The sequence below is a fragment of the Lepidochelys kempii genome, chromosome 4, assembly GCF_965140265.1.
Source record: "Lepidochelys kempii isolate rLepKem1 chromosome 4, rLepKem1.hap2, whole genome shotgun sequence".
Taxonomy (NCBI): Eukaryota; Metazoa; Chordata; order Testudines; family Cheloniidae; genus Lepidochelys; species Lepidochelys kempii.
The window spans coordinates 43,911,752-43,939,264 of NC_133259.1; positions in this window are offsets into that span (position 1 = coordinate 43,911,752).

Consider the following 27,513-nt stretch of genomic DNA (forward strand, 5'->3'; position numbering starts at 1 on the left):
AGTTGAACAGCTCCTGACTACTGTCCAGGCTGCCTGTGTATGGCTTCATGAGCCATGGCATTAAGGGGTAGGCTGGGTCCCCAAGGATACATATAGGCATTTCAACATCCCCAACAGTTATTTTCTGGTCTGGGAATAAAGTCCCTTCCTGCAGCTTTTGAAACAGACCAGAGTTCCTGAAGATGCGAGCATCATGCACCTTTCCCGGCCATCCCACGTTGATGTTGGTGAAACGTCCCTTGTGATCCACCAGAGCTTGCAGCACTATCGAAAAGTACCCCTTGTGGTTTATGTACTCGGCGGCTTGGTGCTCCGGTGCCAAGATAGGGATATGGGTTCCGTCTATAGCCCCACCACAGTTAGGGAATCCCATTGCAGCAAAGCCATCCACTATGACCTGCACATTTCCCAGGGTCACTACCCTTGATATCAGCAGATCTTTGATTGCGTGAGCTACTTGCATCACAGCAGCCCCCACAGTAGATTTGCCCACTCCAAATTGATTCCCAACTGACCGGTAGCTGTCTGGCGTTGCAAGCTTCCACAGGGCTATCGCCACTCGCTTCTCAACTGTGAGGGCTGCTCTCATCTTGGTATTCATGAGCTTCAGGGCAGGGGAAAGCAAGTCACAAAGTTCCATGAAAGTGCCCTTACACATGCGAAAGTTTCGCAGCCACTGGGAATCGTCCCAGACCTGCAACACTATGCGGTCCCACCAGTCTGTGCTTGTTTCCCGAGCCCAGAATCGGCGTTCCACAGCATGAACCTGCCCCATTAGCACCATGATGCATGCATTGTCAGGGCCCATGCTTTCAGAGAAATCTGTGTCCATGTCCTGATCACTCACGGGACCGCGCTGACGTCGCCTCCTCGCCCGGTATCGCGTTGCCATGTTCTGGTGCTGCATATACTGCTGGATAATGCGTGTGGTGGTTAATGTGCTCCTAATTGCCAAAATGAGCTCAGCGGCCTCCATGCTTGCCTTGGTATGGCGTCCGCACAGAAAAAAGGCGCGGAACGATTGTCTGCCGTTGCTCTGACGGAGGGAGGGGCGACTGACGACACGGCTTACAGGGTTGGCTTCAGGGAGCTAAAATCAACAAAGGGTGTGCCTGTACATCAAGGAGTATTTCAGGCAGGACTGCACGGAGGGTTCCAATAAGAAATGGTGCACCTAAGTTATCGTTGTTATTGGAACAAGGCCTCTGATTGATACATGGCTAGATTTACCTCGCTGCACCTTCTCTGTGAGTGAGTGCAGTGTAATCTAGACAGGGGAGGAGGCAAATGAGTACAAAACAAATCTGGTCTATTTCTTGTTCTGACCCACTCCATCTATCTTTGGCTGGCAGCAGATGGTGCAGAAGGACTGCATGCCATCCACATCTCATGGCTGCTCGGCAGAAGATGGTACAGTACGACTGCTAGCCATCTTCATCTCTTGCCTGCCTGGCATAAGATGGTACAATATGACTGCTAGCAATCCTCATCTTTTGCCTGCCTGGCAGAAGATGGTACAGTACGACTGCTAGCAGTCCGTATCGCCTGCCCGCTCACCATAAGACGGTTCAATAGGACTGCAGGACTAAAGAGAATGACCTGGTCAAGTCACTCCAAATTTAGTCCCTGCGCCCATGTCTGCCCAGGCGCTCCCAGCCGACGTGGCCAGGAGCACCTCGGACACGACGAGGACGACTACCAGTCGTATTGCACCGTCTGCTGCCAGAAGGCAATGGGTTGCTGCTACTGTGCAGCAAAGCCGTACCGCGTCTGCCAGCACCCAGGAGACATAGGGTGACGGTTACCTGAGCGGGCTCCATGCTTGCCGTGGTATGGCGTCTGCACAGGTAACTCATGAAAAAAGGCGCGAAATGATTGTCTGCCCTTGCTTTCACGGAGGGAGGGAGGGAATGGGGGCCTGACGACACGTACCCAGAACCACCTGTGACAACGTTTTAGCCCCATCAGAGTGCTCCATTGTGAGTGCTCTGGACAGCACTCTCAGATGCCCGATTGTTTGCCATTGCTCTGACGCTGGGAGGGGCGCTTACAGGGTTGGCTTCAGGGAGCTAAAATCAACAAAGGGGGTGGCTTTACATCAAGGAGTATTTCAGGCAGGACTTCACGGAGGGTTCCAATAAGAAATGGTGCACCTAAGTTATTGTCCTTATTGGAACAAGAAGGTTAGCCTGTCCTCTGATTGATACATGGCTAGATTTACCTCGCTGCACCTTCTCTGTAAGTGACTGCAGTGTGATCTAGAAGAATGAGTCCCCTAGACAGGGGAGGGGGGGAAGCAAATGAGTACAAAACAAATCTGGTCTATTTCTTGTTTTGATCCACTCCATCTATCTTTTACATCTTTGGCTGGCAGCAGACGGTGCAGAAGGACTGCATGCCATCCACATCTCATGGCTGCTCGGCAGAAGATGGCACAGTACGACTGCTAGCAGTCCGTATCGCCTGCCCGCTCACCATAAGACGGTTCAATAGGACTGACTGCAGGACTGAAGAGAATGACCTGCTCAAGTCACTCCAAATTTAGTCCCTGCGCCCATGTCTGCCCAGGCGCTCCTGATCGACCTCACAGAGGCGACCAGGAGCACCTCAGACATGACGATGACGGCTACCAGTCGTACTGTACCGTCTGCTGCCACAAGGCAAGGGGTTGCTGCTACTGTGTAGCAATGCCGTACCGCGTCTGCCAGCACCCAGGAGACATAGGGTGACGGTTACCTGAGCAGGCTCCATGCTTGCCGTGGTATGGCGTCTGCACAGGTAACTCATGAAAAAAGGCGCGAAATGATTGTCTGCCCTTGCTTTCACGGGGGGAGGGAGGGAACGGGGCCTGACGATATGTACCCAGAACCACCCGTGACAATGTTTTAGCCCCATCAGGCATTGGGATCTCAACCCAGAATTCCAATGGGCAGCGGAGACTGCGGGAACTGTGGGATAGCTACCCACAGTGCAACGCTCCGGAAGTCGACGCTTGCCTCGGTACTGTGGAAGCGCTCCGCCGAGTTAATGCACTTAGAGCATTTTCTGTGGGGACACACACACTCGAATATATAAAACCGATTTCTAAAAAACCGACTTCTATAAATTCGACCTAATTTCGTAGTGTAGACATACCCTAAGTTTTATCTATATTTCTCTTTCCTATTCTTTATCACTTTGGGCTTGTACATGAAAACATGGTGCTATATCTTCTTCTCTTTCTTGGCAATCCAAAGTCATCAGAAATCTTTGTTCTTGATATCCCACTTAATTGCAGTGGAAATGACAGTGACATCACAAACAGAAGATAGATTTCAAATCTGTACTAAGTAGCTGGATCAGATAAATTCTTAAGAAAGATCTTTTTTCTTTTCTTTTTTTTTGTTTTTTACAAAGTCCATGGTTGTGAGAAGAGAAGAAAATGGGAAACCTTGCTTCTAAAAGAATGTCTGTTTGTTTGTTTTTCAAACTTTTCCTTGAAGCATCAACTATTTTTTAAGCAGAGAAACCAGTCCAGAAGATATTCTGTTATTTTGCCATTTGCACTGTAAGTGTCACGGATGAAGGTGTTCTGTGACTTTTGTTAAGGTTTTAGTTTTAACAACAGGGTCATGGCAACGGAAATTGTTTATCACTATTACTTCTTTTGTAAGGAATATTGGTTATTTTGAGGTCTGAAACATTTTTTTTCTCCATAGTAATATTCCCTCAGTTATTTCTTTTCAGTGACAAGTGTCTGAGTTTTCACTTTGATTCTTCCACTGCCATAGGAGTCCTTGTCTCCCCATTTTTCTACTTAGAATAACAAAGTTCAGTCTGAGAAGTGTGAGGAAAATACCTGAGGATATATAGTATGCCAGTTTTCAATGATGTGCCGTTACTGATGAAAATAACATTTTTAGAAGATGGAAAAACATGGCAGAGTGTTGTTCAAATAGTAGTAATTGACATTTGCCGTGATGTAAAGATTTTCCTAGTTTCAGTCAATAAGCAAGAACCTTAGCAATGATCTTAAATGATCTAATTTACATATACAACCTCTTCCTATGAAAATTATATTTGTTTGGATCTTTACCAGGTTTAGAAGAAGAGTCGCCATGACTTGAAGATGCCGGATTTACAATCCTGAAGACGTGAATGATCTTTTGTTAAATCACAGAATAGGCACGATGTGGGCAGCAGCAGCACAGTTTTCCCACTGCCACACCAAAATACCTCGGCAGTGAATTACAGTGACGATCTCCAAAAAGAAAAGGAGGACTTGTGGCACCTTGGAGATGAACACATTGATTTAAGCATAAGCTTTTGTGAGCTACAGCTCACTTCATCAGATGCATTCAGTGGAAAATACAGCCTTGTCAACTGCTGGAAATGGCCCACCTTGATTATCACTACAAAAGGTCCCCCCCGCCCCCGGCTCTCCTGCTGGTAATATCTCACCTTAAGTGATCACTCTCCTTACAGTGTGTATGGTAACACCCATTGTTTCATGTTCTCTATGTATGTAAATCTCCCCACTGTATTTTCCACTGAATGCATCCAAAGAAGTGAGCTGTAGCTCACGAAAGCTTATGCTCAAATCAATTGGTTAGTCTCTAAGGTGCCACAAGTACTCCTTTTCTTTTTGCGAATACAGACTAACACGGCTACTACTCTGAAACCTGACTATCTCCAGGGTCTGAAAAGCAGATCATTGTCAAAGCCCATTCTATCATTGGCTTATGTGATGAGTACCAACAAAGATATAAATTAATATTAGTTGTAATGGTGCTTTAAGAGTAACAGATACATCAAGTTCTCAAAGATTTTTTTAAGACACAGATTTTCCCCTACTTTTCAACCTAGAACAGTGAGCACATTCGTAACTTCTCATGTACCAAACAAGCTTTATGCCCGTTAATTTGATTAACCTAGAAAAAGTTGTGCTCAGGCTAGATATAAAAGAAATTCTACGTATTACTTTTATTCAACTTTGAACTATATCTAGTTTGATCAACTATAAGAGTCTTATTAGTCTCATTGGGATATGAAGTCAGTTGTGGCACTTGCAGTATTTATTAAGCATACTAGAAGATTAATCTTTTCTTTTTAAATTTGCTGCATTAAACTTGCTGGTCTTAGTCACTGTTACTGTTTTATCTGCACTGTAAAATGTATTTTACTTCTCCAAACCAAAGGCAATGGCAACACCATGGTAAAATGATTCTCTGGGCATGGTTGCTTAAATGTACATGTTTTCCTATAAAGACGCTATAACTTTTGATGTACTGGCTATGGCAGTCTCTTGCATTTATATTCATTTTTTTTTGTAATCTAGGATTTAGAGAAGTGGTAGGTTGTGTTATGGCAGAAAGCTCCTTATTTAGTAAGGCAGAGTTCCATGGTGCTGTAGTGGAAACAGTACTCAGAATATCTGTTGTGATTAGTACTGACATGTATGTGACTCTGTTTACTGATTTTCATTTTAAATGGTACAAAATCACTGTAAACAGAGTACATGATAAATTTCACATTTCTAAACCTTTATATCAAATTTGTAAAGTAGGCTATTTAATCAGGTTGACTTTTTTTGCTGGTAGATCACTTCAGTGCTATTGTTTTCGTATCATGCAGTAGATGTAATGGCACTGTACAAGGTGTAAAATGTGTCAAACAAATAAGTTTCTCCTGAAAGACTTATTATCAGTACAATAGTTAGTACGATATAGAACAATGTGATGTAATGTAGAGTCTAGTTTTTATTGTAAACTCCAATATGCTAAATTGCACCTTTTTATATGAGCGCATAATTGACTCACCATTGCTTGTAGGGTACAATCACCTGGAGTTGTACCAATACACCAGGCGATAGAATTGGGCTCACAGATTTAATAATGAGCATTAAGTTTAGATCCTACAACTTTCTGTTCCAAAAGCATAGGTGCCTACCATTTAAGCTGAAAGAGAATCCCATTAGCTGCAGTAGTTTAGTCTTTAGACTTGCCACTAGAAAATAATACGATGGCACATAGTCACAGGGCTGGCATTCATAGAGGGCAGAGTTCAATACTATGCTCAGATACTTTATGGAAGTGCTTTTTACAATTTCACAGTTAAAGTGGAGTTGAATTTTGCACTTTATGAAGAGATTCAACCACTTTGTTACTTATGAAGAATATAGCATATATTCACTGAAATTACTGCTCTTACTCTTTGACTACAGAATAAATTTTCTGAGACTTTACAAGTAAATTGGTTAATTAGTTTTAGTTAATTAAAATATTGGTTATTGAAGAAATGTAGCACCTTGTGCTTTACATTTTTTGTTCCAAATTATCTTAATCACAGAATAATTAAGACTCTTCAAACTTCCATCTAGTTAAAACTCATTGAAATCTCATGCACTGGCTACATCTGAAGAATATTCTTTAGAATTAATGCCTGTTTTGTACCATTAATCTTCATAACGGAAATTTCTTTTTCTGCAGAGGCTGACAATTAATATTCTGCAATAGCCTATAGATAATTCCACAAAGAACTCTTTCAAAATGGCTGCCATCACCTATTGCTTTTAAGGCCACTGGTGCACTCATCTTTCAAAATGGCCACCACCTCTTACTACTCCCAGTGAGAATGAAGCCAAGCTGGCCTTACGAAAAGTAATGATCCATGACATCATACGTTCTGAGAACTGTCAGCTCCCACTGAAGTCCTATTCATGGGCTCACTGCCTCTTCTTCTGGTTTTCCAAACTCTGCTCTGGAGCACACCCTGTCCCCCATTTGACTCTTCTGATGTACCTCAGGAACAGCCAGTCAGCACAGAACTTCAGTACACAGGAAATAAAAGATCTTCATGCCCCTCAAGATTGGCCTGTTAATGATTGAAAGGTACTCTGCAGTCTTGTATGGAAATTCAAAATACTACTATTATTAAATAACAAGGGCTAAATTATGATGGGTTTTGCTCAGCCCCACAAGCCTCCCCATCTCTTGTGCAGCTGCACAGGAGCCTACCATGTCCCTGTCCCTGTCCTCCCTGCGCTCTGCGGAGTACAGCAAGTGCTTGTGTCTGCTCCCTGCCCCAGGGGAGCAAGCCTGCAGCAAAAGTGTGGGGAGCGATGTGGAGAGGACAGAGTCCTGTCCCTTCCCCCATCCACACCAGCCAACAGAGTGGAACCAATGCACATGAGGGAGAAATCTGCTTTATCCTAATGAGATGACTGGACTAGACTCCATTATTTAAGGTACTGCCCTGTGTAGGGGGGGCAGTGTGGATGGACATTTATCTTGGTGATTCGAGAGACTGAGTCTTGGGCAAATATAAATTCTCCCAGGGTGTCTTCTTAAATGCAGGGTATATGCAGGCCACTCCTTTGCACACATCCCACCCCTATTTGCATGCATCATCCCTTTGGGAGAATGTGTCTGCCTATGGCACAACCAAAATAGAAAAATCAATAATAATGCCACAGATATGACAAATCAGTTTTTGCCACCTTTGGCAAGATAGAGTTCTGGCAACAAGTCACTACTAGCCACCTTGATGTAGAACTGGTCAGTGCAATCTGAAGTCCAAGGTAGTGATAATACTGTTGTGGGATGTATAAAATGTCATAACCACCGCCCTTCCTTTCTGAGAGTTGTAAGAAACAGCAGATCTCCTTGCCTGCTACTGTTTCACCCAAAACACAGACATATATCACTGCCCAAAACAAAGATGCAGGTGAGGCTACTCAGGAATTTGAACTATGTGGGAGAGGAGCTTAGCTGAGTATAGTTTTAGTAGTGTGGTATGAGTGTGAGAGAGAGCAGCTGGAGAAACACCACAGAAAGAGAAACAGAGAAGAAACAGAAAGTCAGTCTGAAAAAGCGCTGAGTGCTTGGTTCTGAGAAACACCCAGAGAGAGCCTTTAGGCTGAGTGCTGGCTGAAGGGGGCTTGGAGCAGTGAGCTTCTGTTTGATTCTTTCTGTACTCAGGGAAGCAGGACTTTGTGTACGTTCTTGGTAAATAATCAGGATTGCATCAAAACTATCTGACTCCATCAGTTTCTTCTCCTATGGGAAACAACTCCCTGGGACCTGAACTTTGGTTAATGGCTCAGGTAGTTAATGGGGGTAACAATACTATAGAATTTCAACACATTTTGTAAAAGTTTTTATTTAATCGAACTTGGCTTGCAAGCCATCTGTAACAAGAGTATTAGATACTATCTGGTTTAGTGTCAATCTCCCAGACTAATTTGTGCATGTTCTAATTCTAACAGAGAAAAAGTATTATTCTGTGACATAACAATCAGCAGAAAATGCTTACGCTGTTTGGGTTAGTGGCAGAAGGTGCTGGGATTGCTACCTAAAGATAGATCTTCAGTATACTTAATATATTCAAAGGAGATATTTTCAAGCATTCATTGTCTCTTCAGAATAATTCAATTGTCTGTTTCACAGGCTGCAAAAATTCTAGGTCACGTAAGAGAGAACTTCAGAACCTCTACCTTTGAACTTTGGAATATGAATCAGTCCTAGAAAATGGAAAGCACTGAGAGCTCAAAATCAGAGCTGAAGCTTGTACTCTGATATCTGATGTGGAAAGGATAATCTAGTAAGAAATAAATCCATTAATGGTGGAGGGAGAAAGCCACAGATGGTAAAACTATATAAATGTTCAGTGAGGAGGACTGAAAATTTTTAATGAAAGCCCTGTTTATTTATTTAGGCTTTAAAGATATGTGATTATTGCTCTGGAGATGCTGAAATATTCTGGGAAGGATCTCTAAAGTAGGCTCAAAATTCCCTGAATTTTCACCAAGAATGTGGGTTATGTATTTTTTTAAAGTGTTAGCAGATATTGCTATCAGTTCATAGAAAACTGTACAATATAAAAAGTCTAGATTTCACACTTGGTTTTGTACATTTGCCATCCTTATAAGGTTTACAACTTTTTTGGGACAACTGTTTGTCTCATGTAAAAAGTGTCAAGTTGAATAGGCCAGGACTTGGGCTGTATCTGCCAGTGCCACCAGCCCCTGTTTTGTTATGGTCACTCTAACCTACAATGGAGCTTTAAATCCTAGTCTCACAAGCGTGGTGTGGAACAGTTCAGACGCCAGTGTAGGAACTTCTTTACATGGGCTATGCAGACTTCAAGTCAGGGACATAGTTATAAGTGGAGCATTTCATTCCCATGCTTGCCCTCTCCCTGGAGCAGATGGGTGGCGAATGGGCAAGCCTTGCCTTTACTCTTCCCCCATCGCTCTCTGGCCAGAGTAGCTGAGTTACTGCTGTAGATGGGGTAGCAATTTACTGCTGGATAGGCCAGCTGGCAATTGCTATCCTTTTGAGACAAGGAGAAATTTAGGAAGGAATAGTGAGTTGAAGGAGGTGTTTGGGTCACAGTGCCTCCTGGGGTGGTATAGCTTACACGCCATCAAGACGGTACCCAAAACAAAACTCTAGTAAAAACCTTACTTAGTAGGTAGAAGGAAGGCACCTGAAGTACTAGTATTGTGACACTGGAAAGTAAGAACCATTGCTGCAAGGTACTTCTTCCTACAGTGACGCACAGTGCTGTGATTTTATCATGCATCTTTAAAGAAGAATCTAAAACATGTAAGATGCTGCAAATTTGGATCCAAATCCAGATGTTCCTAAACTTCAGTGGTGACTGGTTCTTTGGTTTTGCTCAGAGAGAGAGGGGCCGGGTGCAAAGTTGGAGTCAAGATCCACAGTGCCACAAAGTTCTTCAGGGGAGAGTGTCAACTGTTTTTGTATATAGAATTTGGGATCAGCATTATCTTTAGAAATGATTTGGCAATTTATGTGAGGAATGTTTAAGTGTTGCATTGATATATTGAATGAATGAAAACTTTCAGGTAAAAGAATGTTTAGAAATGGAGGAAAGTCTAAGTTAAAAGAAGAAAAGGACAGCAAAGAAAACTTAGCTGCATCACAAGAAAGTACAGGATAGGACTAATATTTTGTTTACTTATGATAATCATAAAATAATCCAGGTAAAGGCACCTTAATCTCATAGTCCAGTGTTGCCTTTACTTTGCATATATATTCAGTATATATGCCATGGTATCCCCACCACCTCACACTACTGATAAGCTTGCTCACTTTCAAGGGTAGTTTAAGAGAGTAGCAGAGGAGCTCAAGATTACCCTGGAGAAGGTACCTGAAACACACCACGAGCTTACCGACATTTTGCAAGCTCCAACCTCCTCCAAATTATCCTACCAATTAATGGGGCCATTATGGAACCTGCTAAAACTATCTGGCAGACCCTGGCCGCGATAACTCCCACTAGCAAGAGACTGGACCGCAAATATTTTGTCCCATCTAAGGGTTTTGAGTTTCTATTTACACACCCCCAGAGGTGAAAGTAAGCCGGTCCGCCCCAGTACGATGTACTGGCAACAGCCAGTGCCCCGTACCAGGGTGGATTGGCTTCCCCAGGTGCAATTTAGCTGGGGCCCCGGCCCTTTAAATTGCTGCCGGAGCCCTGGGGTAGCGGCGGCAGGGATGATTTAAAGGGCCCGGGGAGTGGCAGCTGGAGCCCCGTCCCTGGAGCCTGCCGGAGCCCTGGGGAAGCAGCAGCAGGGCTCTGGGGATGATTTAAAGGGCCCAGGGCCCTTTAAACTGCTGCGAGAGGTCCCAACTGCCGCTGTTACCCCAGGGAGGGGGAAGGAGGCACTTGCAGGTACAGGGTGGGCCAGAGCTGGCTCTGACCTCCCCCAGCCCTGCCTCTTCTGCCCAAGGCCCCACCCCTTCCAGGGGCCAGAGCCGGCCCCAGCCCAGCCCCGTACCCATAAGTCCCTAGACTTACTTTCACACCTGCACACCCCTCACCTAATTTGCTAGTGGTCAATGAGGCCAACCAGAAAATAAATACCAACGCTTCCAATCCACCCTATCTAACAAAGATAACAAGAGACTGGACTCCTTCAGGCGCAAAGTGTATTCCTCTTCCACTTTACAATTTAGAGTAGTGAACTATGCTGCGCTCTTAGCAAAATATGACCACAAAAATTATGCTAAAGTAATGCAATTTATTGATATGTCGGAAGATAAATGACAATTTAAAGCAGTGGTGTCCGAGGGCCAATTGATCTCCTGGACAGCTCTTCAAGCCACCCTCGATGCGGTGGATGCAGCGGCCAGACCCACAGCCACGGCCATTGTCATACGGCATGCCTCATGGTTTGCTTCTTCCTCCTTTCCCATGGAGATACAGAACACTGTTGAAGATCTCCCCTTCGATGGGTACAAGCTCTTCGCCTCTACAACTATAAGATGGATAGAAAGTTGGCTAGATTGTTGGGCTCAACGGGTAGTGATCAATGGCTCTATGTCTAGTTGGCAGCTGGTATCAAGTGGAGTGCCCCAAGGGTCGTCCTCGGGCCGGTTTTGTTCAATATCTTCATAAATGATCTGGAGGATGGTGTGGATTGCACCCTCAGCAAGTTTGCAGATGACACTAAACTGGGAAGAGAGGTAGATAAGCTGGAGGGTAGGGATAGGATACAGAGGGCCTTAGACAAATTAGAGGATTGGGCCAAAAGAAATCTGATGAGGTTCAACAAGGACAAGTGCAGAGTCCTGCACTTAGGACGGAAGAATCCCATGCACCGCTACAGACTAGGGACCGAATGGCTCGGCAGCAGTTCTGCAGAAAAGGACCTAGGGGTTACAGTGGACGAGAAGCTGGATATGAGTCAACAGTGTGCCCTTGTTGCCAAGAAGGCCAATGGCATTTTGGGATGTATATGTAGGAGCATTGCCAGCAGATTGAGGGATGTGATCATTCCCCTCTATTTGACATTGGTGAGGCCTCATCTGGAGTACTGTGTCCAGTTTTGGGCCCCACACTACAAGAAGGATGCGGAAAAACTGGAAGGAGTCCAGCGGAGGGCAACAAAAATAATTAGGGGACTGGAACACATAACTTATGAGGAGAGGCTGAGGGAACTGGGATTGTTTAGTCTGCGGAAGAGAAGAATGAGGGGGGATTTGATAGCTGCTTTTAACTACCTGAAAGGTGGATCCAAAGAGGATGGATCTAGACTATTCTCAGTGGTAACTGATGACAGAACAAGGAGGTTGCAAATGCTTGCGTGTACATGCAATGCCTTCAGGGTTGGCTAGCCACAGTATACAAGCCAAACACGCACAGGCCTCTCCCATCAACCTCTGTACTGGGATTCCCTTCCAACAAGATTCCCCTTCAATTACCATCACTACAGATGCATCCCTCACAGGATGAGGAGCACACATGGGCCACCTCACCACTCAGGGCCTCTGGTCCGCTTCAGAAACCAAGCTTCACATAAATTTGCTAGAGCTCAGGGCCGTATGCAATGCCTGCCTCCATTTCCTTCCCAGCATCCAAAACCGCTGAATTTGAATCATGACCGACAACATCACGTGCATGTTTTATGTCAACAGACTGGGGGAGCCCGGTCCCACTCCCTCCGCACAGAGGCAGTAAAACTTTGGAACTGGTGCTTTCAACATAATATCTGTCTCTCCACATCATACCTGCCAGATTCTCAGAACACCACCGCAGACGAGCTCAGCCAGTCGTTTCCCATACAACACGAGTGGGAATTCAACGACACCATTCTTTCCAACATTTTCCAGATCTGGGGTTATCCCAAACTGGATCTATTTGCCACAGCAACAAACAAAAAAGTATCATTGTTTGGCTGGAGTCTGTTTTCCTTTAGACTCTCTGTTAAGTTGAGCTGTAAAAAATTTTTAAAGAATTGGATCTGAGCCTTTCTTTGCTTATTTTTTTTGTATTATGGTAGCACCTTGAAGTTCCAACTTAGATATGGGCCCCATAGTACACCTACATAGTAAAATACTCTCTGCTCTGTGGAGCTGACAATCTAAGTAAATGGTACAGACATATGGTAGTTGGGGAAACAGATGCACAGAGAGGTGTGACCCTGGGCAAGTCCCTTCACAGTAGGCCAGCGGCAGAGCCAGGAATAGAAACTAGGATTCCTGATTCCTAGTGCAGTGTTCTGTCCACTAGAGTTCTCTGCCTCTCTATGATTTCTAAAGAAAAGGTAACAAAAGCTGTTTTTAAAAATATATATATATTACTGCTTAGTTCTACCCTTAGCAATATCAGGAATGTGAAGTCTGGTCTTCCCTGGTTTTGTGGGATGGCTCTTCTGAGGATCAAGGAATATTTATTGTGAGCTCTAATACCTTATTTGAAGGGATGAAGGCGTTGAATCTTTAACAAAGTCTTTCTTATTCCAGATATTAATTAGTTATTGAAGTTCTACTGATGTTAACAACAACTAGCATGAAGAGCTTGAAACAGTTTGAGTAACACCCCTTTCTTTCTCAATTGCTCAATTTTCACGCTCTTGTCTTCCGTGACATCAGGCTAGGCAGAGAAAATATTTAAGTCACAAATGGGTTGAGACTCATCATACTCTGCTAAACTCTTAGTAGATGACAATGAAGCAAGAACAGTGTGATTTTTTCCCCCCTAGTTGTTTTTAACTTCTATATTTTCTCCACCTCAGTGAAGAGACTAGTTCTCAAGGGGAAATGTCACTGACAAGTGTCAGATGTCTAACTTAATCCATTTTTGCTGTAGCTGTGTTCAAAACATTTGGTGAGAATTTTTTCACAAGAGGAAAACTATTATTTTCACACTCACTGAAACCAAATGGAAGGGATTTTGCTGAAGCTTAAAATCACCTTCAAAGCTCATAAATGGAAAATTTCAGCACAAAGGTGTATGTTGTGGAAAGACTTGAATGAATTAAAACAAGAAGTCATAATGGAAACTCTTCTGCAACTTCATAGTGTTCACTGCAGGCGATGGCTATAATACATTGTATTTATTTAGAGCTTTGTAGTGTTCCCCTATTACGGAAAATATCAGGAAGACAGAACTTGAAATGGTAACTCTGAATGTCAAACTGTTTTGAAGAGGCTGGGTGATGGAGGGTGAACAAAGGTTAATGTGTATAGGAGAACTCCTTGATTTGCACCTTTCCATTTTCTAAAAGCTATTGCCAAAAAGGATATATTGCCCTATAGGCTGTGTTCTGTTGTAGCCATAGTGACTGTTTACAGTTGTTTTTTTGTGTTGGGTTAGTGGATGAAGGACCGGCAGAACAAGGGATGGACTTAGCTACTTTTGCATTTTGTGGAAATGTAGGGCTTGTTTTCATTATTGGGGAGATTGATGCTGCTGCAATGCATCAATCTAGTGAAGACCCGCCAAATCAACGGCAGAACGCTCTCCGGTTGACTCTAGTTCCCTAGCTCACCGAGAAGAGTAAGGTAAGTCAATCAGAGAGTGTCTTCTGTCAACGCAGCACAGTGAAGACACAGCAGTAAGTCTACCTAAGCTACATTCATGTAGATGGAGTAGTGTAACTTAGGTCGACTTACCCCGGTAGTAAAGACAAGCCCTTAGTGAAAATATGGTGCATTTTATACTAGGGTTGACAAAAGGAATATTCTATATAATATAGATATATAAGAAAGGAATGTGCTTTCTGCTGGCTTCATAAACAGATGTTAGCTCACTTGTTCTCAACCAGAAACTATGATATTAATGATAAGATTTCCTGGGGGAAAAAACTTCCTTAGCATTTGAGAAAAGCAGCACACAGCTCAGAGTGTCCTCAGAGTCAATTGGATGAGGATCAATTTGGCCTGCCACAAAGGAAAAGTAGATTCTTCACTGGCAACACCTGAAAGGAAATGTGAGTGTTGACTACAGCATTTACTACTGAAGCAAATAGCAGTGGAGAACCTAGAGATAGGTTTTATAATATGAGGAGAAAGCTGGATGACACTAGGAGGTATAGAGTGCAGAACACCTGGATATAAGAGGTGATTTTTAGATGTGGTAGACAGTCTTCTTACTTAATCTATCTCTATGTAGAAAGAAATTTTAGAGAGAAGACAGTCTGCAAAATAAAATATTTCTTCGGAACTGGATAGATAAAGCACAGAAGCCCGGTCAATATTCCACAGCTAGTGAAGCGGAGGAAATCAATATCACATATATTCAAGAGTATGTTACACTCTGCTATTCTGACTTCATTAAGCAGACCACTAATGAAGGGCTACAGTACAATCAGTATCTGGAACAGGATTTTAATTCTGCCTCTTCAACACTGATTTAATAATCCTTTGACAAAGAGATGATATGGCATGAGAACAGGATGGACTTTCACCTATGCAGCCCCGTCCACCTGAGATCCTAAAGCCATTGGGCCAGAAGCTCAGCTGGTGTAAACTGAAGTCAGTAGAGCTATGCTGATTCACAAATGAGCATCTGGCCTAATGGATTTAGTGCTTATTAGATCAATCCTCAGAAATCTGCTCAAATGGGGATGGATCATCCATTGCAAAACACTGGTAGAAAATGCAGAGAATCTTGCCTTACAGTTGCTTTACTTATGCTTGGAAACATGGGACAATCTGGCATTAAGCTTTGCTGTTTTCTGCAGACTTACTTTTCAAAAAGTGATGTGCAACTGCTCCATCAAAGGAAAAGTGTTATTACAAAGAGGACTAAATCTCTTGCTGTGTGCCTCAAATATACCTTAAAAGGAATATTTAACTATCATTAAAAAAGCTGCTGGCTTGACAGCCGGATTATCTACACAAGAAACCTAATTCTCTACTGCCCTGCACCGTATGCACTTATTTACAGCTGTACTAAATGATTGTAAATGCTTCACAGGGGTTCTCAAACTTCATTGCACCATGACCCCCTTCTGATAACAAAAATTACTACATGACCCCAGGAGGGAGGACTGAAGCCTGAGCCTGCTAGAGCCCCGTCTCCCTGGGTGGAGGGTGGGCAAGTTGGCGGCAAAGCTGAAGCCTAAAGGCTTCAACTCTGGGCAGGGGGCCTGAGCCCTGTCACCCGGGCCTGAAGCCCTCAGACTTTGGCTTTGGCCCCTGTCTGTGGGGCTTGGGCTTGGGCTTGAGCCCTGGGACCCAGCAAGTCTAATGCCAGCTGTGGTGCCCCCATTAAAACGGGGTCATGACCCACTTTGGGGTTCCGACCCGCAGTTTGAGAACTGCTGTGCTACTAAATCAGAATGGTGGCATTTTTACACTCAGTTTGCCTTAGCATTGCACAGACGTAAATGTCTAGGTACAAAACAGTGGAGAATCAGATCCTAGGCCAGAGAGATGGAAGTTTGAGTGTGTGTGTGTGTGTGTGTGTGTGTGAGAGAGAGAGAGAAGGGACTTCCAAGGTAAGCTTTGTTGTTGTTTTCTTAAAAAGAGAATATACAACAGCTGTGAAAATCTCTAGTGTTTTATGCTACAACTCATTCCCCTTTGCCCCATCACGAGAACTGGCGCCCAGCTATAACTGGGAATCTGGCTTCTGTTGTCCAGGTTAGTTAGATACATGCTGCCACTGTTACACTGACCAGCAGCAGCAACTCTGGCATGATTCATGACTTTCTCACACATCTTATCTGAATATCAAGCTGTTTGAAAAAGCGATCTGAAAAATTCCACTTGCCTGTCCAGAAAAAAATTATTTGCCCCAGGAGACCGGGCAAATGGAAAACTGTAAGACTCATTGAAATAAAGCTGCAAATGTTTATTGCAGGCTGTAGTGTTCCTTACCCTGAGTAGTCCTATTGAAGTGAACGGGATTTCTTATGGTAATAAGCTCAACAATTAGCTGTGTTTGCAGACTAGGGCCATACAAGATTTCCTGCCATATGAAGGACAGAGCTATTTGGCAAGCCTGCACACTTCCTTAAATAAAAACACTATTGAATAGTGTTGCAGCCATGTGTTGTTGTAATCCATCAGATAAGTGAAATAAATCTGGAAGGGCAAATGATAAAATGAATAAGAGAAATAATGTTTAAACAAATGAGTCCTGTGGTATGAATTGAATAAAGAAGCAACAAAAGTGATTAATAGCTTGTTATAATGAAGTCACTGGCATTTAATAAGCTATTGACTTTTTCACCATCTCACTGAAAATGTTTTATAATGTAGAAAAATACACACATAATGCAATATTGATTAAGGATGAATTTATAAATTTGGATTCTAGATTCTGTGTCTAGGGGCCAGAAATCTGTTTTTTTGGGAGTATTGACTGTTCTGTAGCCATCCAAAGAGATATTCAAGGTGTAGTTTTTGTTAGAAAAATGGTTTATTTAGAATGACCCTATAAATCAAAGGGCCAAATCCTAATTACTTTTCACATGGGATTTGGCCTATTGACTTCAGTAGGACTACGCAAATGAGAAAGGCAAGAAGGATTTAATCCAAAAGAAAAATAACTAGCTGGGACTGTAAGTGAGAGGAGTCTACAGCTGGGCTGATTCAGCAGCTAGCTTTATTTGTGTGTGTCCCTTCTGCACTGCCAGAGCAGGGCAAAGAATCTGGCCCATTGTACTGATTCATAACATCCTGCTACAATAAAAGATCAGATTCAGTTCCAGTGACTGTATCATTTATTGCTGCATTCACTTGTTTGACTTTAGCTGAATACTATTGCCAAGTATTTGTTAAACACTAAAACAAGTCATTTGGTTCACTCCCAGTAATAATACATATTTGTTTTAGAGAAATACTTGCAAGACTTTAATGGTTGTAAAGGGTTTTGAGATGCTCAGATGAAAGGCACTGAATAAATTCAAAGTATTAGGATATAAACAATAGTAAGTCTGAATGGACTCCTTCTCACCTTCAACTGTAAATAAAGTATCAGATAAGTGCAACATAATATGTATTTTCAGTAGACTGCCTACCTAGCTACCTACCATGAGTGCATACATGTATGCAGTAAATGAATATTCACACACAGTACCATAGTTTCTGTAAACGTACACATCGGCAAACACTGATACATATATGAACGTAATACAGATATTCTTAATAATAAAAACATCTATCTTACCAAATTCTAAAAAATAATAATTAAAATAGAGATTTGTAAGGTCTAATGTTGGGGAGCCTGGACACGTTTTACATAAATGGAAATAGTGCATCGTGAATTAACAGAGTACTGTTGCTGTTTGTTATCAGAACTCCTTATTCCCTAGAATAAAGCTTATGCTCAAATAAATTTATTAGTCTCTAAGGTGCCACAACTACTCCTTTTCTTTTTGTGAATACAGACTAACACGGCTGCTATTCTGAAACCTGTCATTATTTCCTAGAGTAACAGTATAAAAAGTCAAGTATCTTGCACTGTGCTTGGAAGCTAGGGTGTGGTGGGCTGCTGGAGGGAGCAAGTTCAATTGAACTTTTCATTAGCAAAGATTAAAGTTGAATGCAAGTTCAATTGAACAAGTGGAACTTTATTAAAACCTGTGCCCTGCTCGGTCCATGTAGGTGAGTTGCTTTCAGCCTGACTCCACCTGTTCCCTTTCCCCCTGGTGTTTTCTTAATAAACAGCCACTCCAGGAAACATGGGCCCACTGACTCCACTGATCATGATATGATATATCTTCCCTATTTTACAAACATTTTAATATAAACACTAAACAAATAATTAACACCCAAACCCCACACAGTGTCCTTTCAGCCAAAGGTTGCCAGCATGTAGCCAAGTTGGAGTCTAGTCTTTATCACAGACTCAGCTGGTTATCTAGTCTTTGTGACAGTTTGGTTTTGTGAACAGGCAATCACATAGGGAGTGACTTATCTCTGTCTGTCTCCCTATCTCTGAGTCTTACAAACTATTTCTATAGTTTCCTCCCTCCCTGTGCAGTTCACCTCCAGATGTTTCTCTGTTCTGCAATGGTCTCTGTAGGCTCTCTTTGTGTTGTCTCTACTGGCTCAAAGTGCCTCCTGTTTCTTCAGATCATTTGTCTCTCTTGTATAATCAACTTGTATTAGCTCTATGCCACTGCATACCTCACAACTCCTTTAGTACACTCCTTGTGGTGTCTCTTTAGTGGCTGGAGTACCTGTCTCCAGGGCTAGTAGGTCTTTGGCTGATCTGTCAGAATCTAGTGCCTGCTTTCTCTGATTGTTGGCCATCTCCTTTTGGTGGCATCCCCATCCTTCTGGCTGCCACAGGTCTTCTTTCATTGGTAACAGGGTTCTGATCCTTTGCCCCATCAGTGTCTATGCTGAACTGTTTTGGCACCCCTGTGATGGGATATTACCGTATGCCAAAAATGCTAACAAGGGATCTGAACCAGAAGAACAGCCTTGTGTAACAGTCCCTTTGCTGTTTTCACAGTGGTTCTACCTTACCATTACTCTGTGGGTATGCTAGGGAAAAGGGGTGGTGGTCAAAGTCCTATTTGCTTGCAAATTCCTTGAATTCTTCTGAGACAAATAGGAGTCCATTGTCCGTGAACACAGTGTCCAGAATCCCATATCTTACAAAGAGGGACCCCAGTTTGCCAATCACTGACTTGTGATCTTGTGTTCTGCTACTGCAGGCAGACATGGACAAAACTTCATTCCTATGAAGAGCTGTACTCCTTTCAGATTGTGGTGGGGGTCTACCCCACACTGGCGGAAGAGGGGTTAAAGCAGCTCTGGGGAGGCTGCATAGGAGGCAGCCAATTAGGAAAGGGCTTGTAGAGACAGCCAATCAGAACAAGGTTTAGAGAGGCTGCCAGTCAGGGCTTGGTTGGGGCACACAAGAAGGGCGGCTGAACAGAGCAGCTTGAGTCACTCCCTGGAGTTTGAGGAGGGAGGACTGGCTGCCCTGAAGGAGGGGGAAGAGTGAGCACCATGGTCCAAGCAGTGCTGGGCTGGGTCAGGGGAGCATGAGTGAGCTGGCCAACTGCTGCCAGACTGAGGCCCTGATATAAGGGCGGAGAAGGTGCTAGGGCTGTAGGGAAGTGGCCCAGGGAAACAGACGGTGGGAGTTGGAGGTGACGCAGTCTGTGGCCACTGGCTAGAGGGTCCCTGGGCCAGGACCTAGAGTAGAGGGCGGGCTCAGGCTCCCCCTGCTTTGGCCCCAGTTGCCCCTGACACAGGTGCCTAGATCCTGGACTGCAGCCTGCCACTGAGACAAGTGGCTGGACAGAGGGCTGCCCCTCTCCCCCACCCCCCAAGGGCTGTGTCTAGAAGAGGACACCACTGTCCTGAGAGGGACACAGATCCTGATGACAGAAGAGTCGGCAGTGAGATGCCACTAGATGAAGGCGTACCAGCAAACCGGAGCTAATTCCCAGGATGGCCAGCAGGAGGCGCTGTAGAGGTGAGTCAAGCCCCATCACACAGACCCACTGGGGACGGCATGTCTGACTGCTTTGACCTTGTTGGGATCTGCTTTCAGTCCTCTTGCTGTGAGTAAACATCCAATGTACATCACTTCTCAGGGTTTGTCTCATTTTTTTCTGGGTTTGGTTTTATGTACTTGCCCCTGCATTGCTATAGAAAACCTTGTTGTTTTCTGTCATTGGTATGGTTCAGTTTCTGTATCGTTACTCCCTTCACCTACAATAAGGATATCATCTGCAATTATTTTCACCCCAGGCATTCCTTCCAATACTTGGGTGAGTCTTCTCTGGAACACCTCTGGTGCTGTGCTTATGCCCATTGCCATCTGTAGTGACCAAATGGCATTGCAGAGGTTGTCAGCATGCTGGACTCTTTATCCAGGCTTGTGCCAAAATCTGTTCCTCGCATTACAGACCATACCTATTTTGTCTTTGGAAAGTTCTGGTTAGATGCTATCAATTGTGGGTAGTGGATAGTGGCATCTTTTCAATGCCCAGTTCGGTGCCAATGTGTAATTTGTCTGCTGACTTCTTTGCTCTACCATGCTGTTTACTCATGCTGTCTTCTGCAGGTGCTATGATACCCCTGCTCTGCTGACTTTCAAGCTCCTTGCATACTGGAGTACATAGTGCCATTGGAATTAGACTTTGTGGTAAGCACACAGGTTCCAGAGCTTTTCTTTGAGGCATTCATCACCTTTGAAAACATTCCCATATGCTTTTAAAATTGTCTCCATTATCCATGGACTCTTTGTTTTGCTTCTTGTGCTGCAGCTATACAATTCTGATGCTGCATCCTGATCAGACCCATTGCTTATATAGCTGTAATTCCCCAAGAAGGGTCTATGCCACTTACCATCCACCACCACAAACTTCAGCTGGTACCCTCTGTTGTTTTTCAGGTTAGTTACTGTGAGGTCACATTTTCCTATGGGCTGCATTATACTCTTATTGTACATTATTAGCGTGCATCTGCTTTTTGTAATGGGTGTGTTTGAGTCCAATTCACTCCGAAAAAGGATGTAACACTATCTAGCTGAAATCGCAGAGGGTGTTTCCCTGTTAACATTTTTGAATGCACAGAGTTTGGCATTTTCCTTTTTTGCTTTCCTGTTCCAGTGCCAAAATCTGATACTCTCTTTGATTCAACGAGAGTCAAGATGTCATCCCCTCTGACCCATGTGCCATCTTCCTATTGTACAAATCTGCCTGAATCCTTCTGGGACCTTCCTCTGTTCTTGCACATACTGCTACAATGGATCAACTTGTCACATTCCTTATGATGCTGTCCTAGAGTGGGGCACTTCTTCTTTACCTGCTCATTCTGTTTCCCACAGTAAATGCATCTCACTATGAGTATGGAACCCCGGCCACCTGCTATGCTTTGCTCTTGTCTCACTTCATGTACTTCTGGGAGAGTTGTGCCTCTTACAGCTTTCATCCTTTCCCCTTGAGACTTCTGCTATCCATATCTAAATATTTGTTTAATGTAAGATCACCTTACTGGAGCAGCCGCTTCCACTGATTGTGAACCCATGTGCCACAGACTCTCCAGTCCCAAATCAGGGAGCCTGTCAAGTTCCCAAAATTCCATGTAGTAACCATTGCGAGTAAGGCAGTAACACCGGGGTCTATCCCCTCAACTTTGGATTGATCTCCATTGAAAAACTTTTGTTGGGCCACAGTTTTGTTCTGTGCTGGGGCGCAATAGATCCTCAGGGTTCCTAGGACTGCTGTGAGGCTTGAGGCAGTGGTGAACTTCAGACTCCTGCAGACCTCTCTGACTTGTTCCCCAGTAAGGCAAAATCGTTTTCATTCCTGCTGTTGTCATTCTCCTGAATGGCCACGTCTGCGTTCACCTTGAGCTCCTCCTTCCACCAGGTTTGTGTCTGCAAAATCCAGAGCTCCTGGGGGCTTCAGATAGAGTTCTGTGGCTCACACTGCCAAGTGCTGCACTTAAGAGAACTCTCAGCTCCAATGCTGCCATCATGTTTCATTAGGAAAGCGTGAATAATGCAAGTGAAGTTGAAAAAGTGGAACTTTATTAAACCCCTCTGCACCCCTCTGTCCTTTGGCTGAGTTGCTTCCAGCCTAACTGCCTATGTTCCCTGTTTCCCTAGTGTCCCTCAATAACAATCCCACCAGGGAACATGGGCCCTATGACTTCAGTTCCAATGATCATAATACAGGTCCTTCACTGAGTATTCCCAGCCGACAGGAACATTTAAACCCTGGCAGTGAGCATTGTCCACTATTTATCTTTTTATTTAAATCTTACTTTGTGTTGATGTCCTTGTTAGTCCTTCTAATGTTGCATCTGCATATCTGCATGTGATTTGTGCGTTCAGATCTGTGCTCACTCACACCTTGCCTTTGTGCCATGCAAATTTTCAACTGTGCATTTTAAATTGATGGTAGAATACACATAAGGATTCATACATAAAACATCCACAGCTAAATTGCTGACTGCTATTCCCTACCAATAAGTTTTAAAAACATTACTTCAGAATTACAACAACAGAATAAATAGCTTTTCATCTTGCTTTCAGGGGTAGCTCATGCTAGCTTCTGTCATGTTATAGGTCTTTCTGCTGCATGGTATAGAACTACTACTTATTCCAGGCTCATCCATTTTATAGGGACAGACAGGGAATAAATAGCCCTATGAGAACAAGAGCTTGTCTCAAACTGTAACCTTTTTGCTTACAACATCATGAGCTGCTTTTTGACAGTCTCATTTCAAACTGACCTGTAACACTAGTGCAAAATTTTCCTCATGTCACTCATACAGGTTTAAAAAATGATTGGTTTTATGGCTTTTATTAGAATTTGTCAAGGTTTCACATTTGTGGAAGCCTGGGGGCACTAGTATAATGGTACATAATTTTGTGTTTGAAGGAATATCTATGACTAACCAGTTTGGGTCAATAAATCCTTATGTAGCAACACATCCTTATTCCTTCTGGAGGTATTTCCATATTGTTTTTATGCAATAGAATTTTTTTCTTTTATTGGAAATTGTTTCTGATCCCAGAGAATTTCTTGCATATCGAATTGTGGGGAAAAACTTTCAAGCATCCAGGGCAGGTTAACATTCAAATCTGAAACCTATGAAAAGTATTTTACATTAACAAACCTAGACCTGCAGCAATTATGCTATGTGGAGATAAAAATGTGTCTGCTCCTTTTATGAAATGTAGTTTTAAAAAGCGAATATGCAGATAGATATTGGAATAAGCATCTCTGCGAGCTTCTGTTCACTAAGCCTGAATTTTTTAAATATTTAGTTATTTTGGCCAAACTTCTCTAACTTTGGCCCCTGATCCTGCAATGAGCTGCAGAGTACCTAACAGTTATGATGGCTGTTAGCTGGTTGGGACCCTGTTACAGTATTTAATTCACAGTTGAACGCCTAGTGGTTGGTTTTCTGATTTGGCTCATGTTATCAAGACCTAGTGGCAGGCTGTTACTGGTCCAATTGTATCCTGTTTGGTACTTGGTTCAGCATGAAATGGAGGGGTAGAGTAGCTACATTTGTTATATTTGACCTTTAAAGTAGATCTGACACTCAATGTTGTATTAATTTAGGTATGAGTGGGTCTTTTGTGAGAGTCTCAGGATGGATTTAGAACCAATGCAGAATGTAGCTTTCCATCATCTAGTGTGTACCTCACAGGGAACACATTACTCTGGTGTTCCATAGAGTGAACCAGCTTCCAGTCTGTTTCTGGTGAGGTTAAAGGTGTTGATTAGTCTCTACAGAGCCCTTTGTTGTTTGTGTCCCAGGAGATTGCCTTATTACCCGGGGTTCTTTCAACCCAAAGCTCTTGGTAACTTTTATTTTGTGCAAGGTGGTGTCAGGAAATAAATCAGAGGAGACATGGCCATCCAACCGATAGATGGCTGGCACAAACTGGACAACATGAGTGCTTTCACTTAAAGCTAAACTTTACTTAGTCTCCAGCATTTATACACACGTCCACAACAGGTTAGTAAAACACGCCCAACCCTTGATAATTACCAAAGCTGAGTGTGGCTCTCGAGTGGCACAGAGGCAGCCTGTCTGCCGGTGCAGAACACAAGATGCACCCAGAGGGAGAGTCCAGTCCTAAGGAGTCCCACCACCTCAAACTTTTCCCCCTTTATTTATACATTAGTAATAGAATGACATGTCCCCTAAAGAAAACTTGTCAAGCAAGCAGTTTCAATGGTCAGGCAAGAAGCTTTCTTCTGATTATTGATTAACCAGGTGTGGGTTTTTCCCGAGTTTGCACCCTTGAGACCCCAATAGACATTCCCAGGGCACATCCTGCTCTTCTAAAATGCATGTATCAGCAACTTCAACACAGTTCTTATCAGGAAGGGGTGGGGGTCAAGCTGCCCTTTATGTGGCACATGCTCCGCCCCTCCTCCCCCCCCCCCGCCTTGGTGAAACTGAGACTGCTGAATGGCCAATTTACAGCCTGCTGACTTGGCTACTTTTAGCAATAAGCCATAGTACTTTCAGGCACTTTACTGGTTTGCCAAAATCTCCCCATACAGCCTCTTTTCTTCCATTCTACTCTAGAAAGAAACATCAGCTAGGATGGCTAGTCCCTACATATGCATGTCACGGGCTGGGGAAAAGCTTTCTTACTAAATGGGCTTTGACTTCCCCTCTTTGTCTGACAGAGCCAAAATGTATTGATAGGGCTTGCAGAAAGCTATGTATATGTGTTTACCATTACTTTTTCTGAGATGTTTACTTGAGGGGGCACGAGGTATTTTTGTATGTAGGGAAGTCTTTTCATTTTCAATTTATTAACAATTTATCTGGTGCTCAGTATTTGTGTGCTCAAATTTATTTTATATGTGCCTAGAGCAGATTGATGGATATATAAGCGAATATATAAAATGTGGCTCACCAGTTCACAAGAAAGGGCTGTCGCCTGGGACAGTATCAAGGCACAGATCTGTAGGAAATTCGACTTCATACTCTGCCTCTTATCTTACTTATGGTAAATCTCTTCCTGGTAGCAGGAATACAGAGCTGATGGAAGAGATGGCCAAAGGAGTTAAGTGCAGAAGTTCGTCAGATGTGCTCAATAACTCATTATATTTCTCTGCTGCACATACAGATATCTTTTTATTTAGATATTTTTAGTCCAGTCTGATAAATTAAACTATGAACACTCTAGAAGAATGGGTTCATATTTGCATATCTACTGGGAACACCACAGATCCAAGGTAGTGGATGTTGGTGGTGTAGTCCAAGGCAGTTGCTTACTGCCAGTGCTGATCCCCTAGGGTCTTATTCAACTCTCATTGTTACCAAAGATTTTAAGGGGGGTTGGATTAGGCCCTAAATCCTCATTGCTGGGCTGAAGAATGGAAAATGGCTCTTCTCAGTAAAATACAGAGCTGGTATCGCAAATGACATATGTTTCAAGATATGTGATTATCCTTTGTTGGAAGTCCACACCTCTGATCAACCAGTGAAACAAATAAGATAAGTAGGCCTACCTCTGTTGAAGTCAATGAAACTATTGAGTGACCCCAGCCAAATGACCTATTGGCCCTTTGGTTATAGACAGTAGTACAGCGGTGCCCCTGATAAAAATGAGCCTGTGAAAGAAAAATGTGGTCGCCTTTTGGTATCACTGTGATGAAGATGCAGGTTAAACCCTTGTACTAACTGATGGTTAGAACCTGGGGAAGACTGTGGACTATATGCTTTGTTCTGTGGTTTTTCAAATGATTCTCTGACAAAGTTCTTTGTATTTTGTGGCTGTCTATCTTGTGGTGCCTTTCTGCATTTTCCATAAACAAAAGATTATAAAATGAATAGGTCTGTGCTTTTAAATGTAAGTCAGTGTTAACAGTTGATGGCATATTCCATCCAGAATTCTCCCAAAACAACTATCATGCACATTTTGTAAAACGTCACTTCCACTTTTATTTCAGTTTTCTAATTCTAATTCACAGTGACAAGAACACCCCGAAAAACATCACACAGCAACTTTGCATTGAGAAGGCTGTTAGGCTTGCCCCCATGACTAACAGGAAGCACTCTGGTGTTTATAGCAGCTGACAGGGTTTTTTTCAGTGTGCCTCAGTTGAGCTAGTGCTTATTTGATCAGCAGTCTATTTTTCTGAAGTGATCTCCACAGTGCATAAGATTTATGGCAATGTGTACTTTCATTATGTACCAGTGTTACTATGCAAGCTCACTGTATCTCTGTCAGAGGAAGAACAGAGAGCTTCTCAGAATAAGCTTTCAGTATTATCTTTGAACATATGTTCTTGATTAAGTAAGATGAGGAAAATCTTAGTTTTCCTCCCATTTGGAGGTTAAAGTGGAGGCCTTGTCTAAAAACAGATTGTGGTAAATGATGGGTTTATTTGACCATTATGTCAACATTATTGATTTGAAAATAAATAATTAATAGGTTTATTTTAATTACATCATCTTTAAAGCTGTTCTCAACAAATAAGCAAATAGTTCAGAAGTGATCTGGGGCTGTTTTTGGAAATGATGAAATAATAGGAAGGAACAGAGAAAATGCCTCCCAAAATGTGACTTTATGAGAAGAGCTGGATGAACAATGTTCAACACACAACATATTTGGCAAATGCCACCATTGTTAGTCAACAGATTGGACACAAATTTGAAGCTGTTAAATAAATAAATATGTTTAGCAATCCACAGGCTGAAGTTTGTTAGAAAATAAACTATATGTGGTGAATCATAGAATCATAGAATATCAGGGTTGGAAGGGACCCCAGAAGGTCATCTAGTCCAACCCCCTGCTCAAAGCAGGACCAATTCCCAGTTAAATAATCCCAGCCAGGGCTTTGTCAAGCCTGACCTTAAAAACCTCTAAGGAAGGAGATTCTACCACCTCCCTAGGTAACGCATTCCAGTGTTTCACTACCCTCTTAGTGAAAAAGTTTTTCCTAATATCCAATCTAAACCTCCCCCACTGCAACTTGAGACCATTACTCCTCGTTCTGTCATCTGCTACCATTGAGAACAGTCTAGAGCCATCCTCTTTGGAACCCCCTTTCAGGTAGTTGAAAGCAGCTATCAAATCCCCCCTCATTCTTCTCTTCTGCAGGCTAAACAATCCCAGCTCCCTCAGCCTCTCCTCATAAGTCATGTGTTCCAGTCCCCTAATCATTTTTGTTGCCCTTCGCTGGACTCTCTCCAATTTATCCACATCCTTCTTGAAGTGTGGGGCCCAAAACTGGACACAGTACTCCAGATGAGGCCTCACCAATGTCGAATAGAGGGGAACGATCACGTCCCTCGATCTGCTCGCTATGCCCCTACT